This window comes from Saccostrea cucullata, unplaced genomic scaffold (assembly GCF_032062105.1).
Source record: "Saccostrea cucullata isolate Sc308-1 unplaced genomic scaffold, CSIRO_AGI_Scuc_v1 ctg5551, whole genome shotgun sequence".
NCBI classification, from domain to species: Eukaryota; Metazoa; Mollusca; class Bivalvia; order Ostreida; family Ostreidae; genus Saccostrea; species Saccostrea cuccullata.
The window spans coordinates 1-2940 of NW_026936480.1; the positions used below are offsets into that span (position 1 = coordinate 1).

General features: G+C 32.3%; 1 long non-coding RNA gene across 1 annotated transcript; it reads left to right on the forward strand.

The window, feature by feature from the left end:
- The first annotated feature begins 1732 nt into the window (after positions 1–1732).
- Positions 1733–2684, forward strand: LOC134245697 (uncharacterized). Its single transcript, XR_009987503.1, has 3 exons — positions 1733–1851; positions 2129–2246; positions 2502–2684. It is a non-coding gene; the product is annotated as an uncharacterized LOC134245697 (long non-coding RNA).
- Positions 2685–2940: the final 256 nt, after the last annotated feature.

Below are 2940 nucleotides of genomic sequence, written 5' to 3' on the forward strand. Positions count from 1 at the left end.
CTCCCCCACATTTAGTAAAAATAAGGGACAAAAATGGAAACAACAATTGTCCTGCTCTAAGACACATCAGCTTGTGTACTGTGTAGCAGACAAGGATTTTTCAGTAACTTTCTTACTTACTATACAATGTTTATTATTCAAGAGTTTTACCCCTCCTCCAAAACATATCTCTTAAATTAGAAGATAAGACTTTAATAAGTTGTATACTTGTGATAAGACCTTTTTAAATACACTTTGAGTTTTGACTCTGTGACTTTGAAGTTTGACCTACTTTCGAAAACTTAAACATTACTTATTAAAATTGCCCGTAACTTTTAAAAACTTCCAAAGTACATGTATACAGGTGCATTACTTGTAAGAAGTCCTTTTCTTAAGGTTGTATGAGTGTGAGCATTTTACATAACACAAATTGGAATGAAAGTCGCGTTCAAAGTAATGTCAGTAAAAGTTTATATTAACTTTACATAATTAAATAATTCATTATATTGTAAAATCAACTTTATTACGTATTTTTTTTTTAATTAAAAATGGATATTAAAATATCTGCATTGTCATCGAATACGTCTCGTATTTTTACGACAACAGACCCGTTTCCGATCTCCATAGTAACGACAGCACTGGATTTCCCGAAATGAGGAACAACGAAAAATGGGACGTGCAAAGGGCAGCTTTGCCGCCCGCAAACAGATTTTTAAGATACAGAAACCAATCAGAAGAAGAAGTCGAAGTAGTGTCTATTCAAAAAACGGTAAGGAAAAAAGTATCGGATATATGTAACACGCCAAACACGGTTACGGGGGCTCAAATTTTCACCTGTTACTGTGTGCCCATATTTCGACAGTCTAATCAAAAAGTGCCAGTTTTATAATATATCCCAAAGGCTAGACAATGTGTTAAATAAACGTTATTGGAATTAGGCTGCACATAATTTAGGTCTAATATCAACGAGAAATCAAATGTATTATGAACGATTCAGTGATTCAAGTTGCTTTGTTGATAACATTATCTTAGAGTTATTCCCCGTTGTGAAATAGAAAGTACATAACCCGGCATTTTACATGTAAACAAAGTGCTCGAAGATTGCAAGGAAACTATTTGTAATGTAAGTTGAAGAAAATGTTTGAAGAAGTTTAGATTCATGTATGAATAGGAGAAATTTTCTGTTGAAAAATATGTCTGAAATTGAATGAAAATGATTCATAAAACGAACTCAAATTGTGTTGAAATCTTCAAGCAAAAATGTTTGAATGCGGCATCTATTTTACACATTGTGATAATTCAGATAAGGCCATAAGAGATACAAATCTGCATATAAAAAATAATGCTGGGGTTGTGGAGAAGAAAAATATGTTGGTCTGCATAAATTTAACACATACTTTTATGTTATGTCAATATGTGGTTTAATTTATTTCAAGATCATTTAATACATTGCACAATTTCTTATCATTTATTTACATTTATGTATAAGTAATCTGGAAAGTCAAGAAAATTCAAAGTCAATAGTGAGTGTCAAGATCACATTCGAGGTCATATCCATGGGTGTAGGAAGCAAATTGAAAAGGGAGGGTGGGCTAAACCAGCTAAACCAACAAAAAAGGTATAAAACCCTGCAATTTTCAATGCATAGAAATTATCTATATTTACAAAGAAAGTGGGGAGGGGGGCAAAGTCCACCCTATGATATCATTAATATTGGATCAAATTTATAGAAACCTATAGTCACTGTGTTAAAATTTAATATACTTTATTCATTTGTTCACACAGGTATGATTTTTTTTCCAGTTACGGGTATGATATCGGTAACACGCTACGGGAGTTCATACAGCTTTGCAGCTGTCTGTTAGTCAGTCGGTAAGTCTGCATGTCGGTTCACCACCAGTTTTTGTTTATTTTCTTTGCAGAGGTTGCACATATTGAAATGAAATTTGGTATACAGATTTATCATAAAACTATATAAGTCAAGCTTTGTTTTGTAAGATCAGGGCATTGTTTTTAGATTTATATCCCCTCAACTTAGAAAAATTCCAATTACCAATATCTTGGAGAATGGAGAGGAAGCAATAAGTGTTTTACAAACATATCTTGTTCTAGGACTTGTTAATCTTAAAATATCCTTGTTATTTCACAGGCAGCAGAATACGTCTACCAATGAAGTCAATAGGGAAGGACCTTAGCAGGCTTCTGGATGTGCTGCAGAGGAGTTCTCATGATAACCATAAAATACCAGCAACGATAGGTTTTTATGGGTAATTTTTTTACCTTTATCATGGAATTTGACTAACTTTTGAAAAACTTTTGAACTGGGTGTGAAATTTGATTTACTTTTGAAAAAGTCAAGTCTAGTGGATAATTTTTAAATGGTAATGATACATCACTTATATGTTTTCTTTTGTATTGTGTTGTATTTGGTAGGGGAGTATCACATTTATTATACCATATCTTTTCTAGTTAAGTTTACCTTAATAAATGAATATGAAATCATTTATTTTATTGTATTTTAGCTAGAGCGTATGCTACACATATACTACAAATTTCCCCTATCAATGGAGAAAACCACTTCAACCAATACATATTTACATGTACAACCAAAGACTCCAATTTGTCCAAAAGTAAGAGAAATAACTGTAACTAGGACTGAGAGGAAGGAAATGTACCACAATGACAGAGGTGAAAGCAGTAAACATAAGGACAGCTCCTACAACATGTACAAGCTTTTTGGATTCTTTGTCTACCAATGACAATGTGGTGGTACATGTACTTGGTCATAATATAAGAAATTAATATGTTTCTGTACTTTTTCAAGCATTATACTGTCTTGTGAAATTATGGAAAGAATTGTCACAAAGGTTCATGGTTTTCTAGACACTCTTTCATTATTTAAACTAGTCAAGTCATGTCTGAACTCATAATACATGATATTATTGTTTTATATACTTGAAA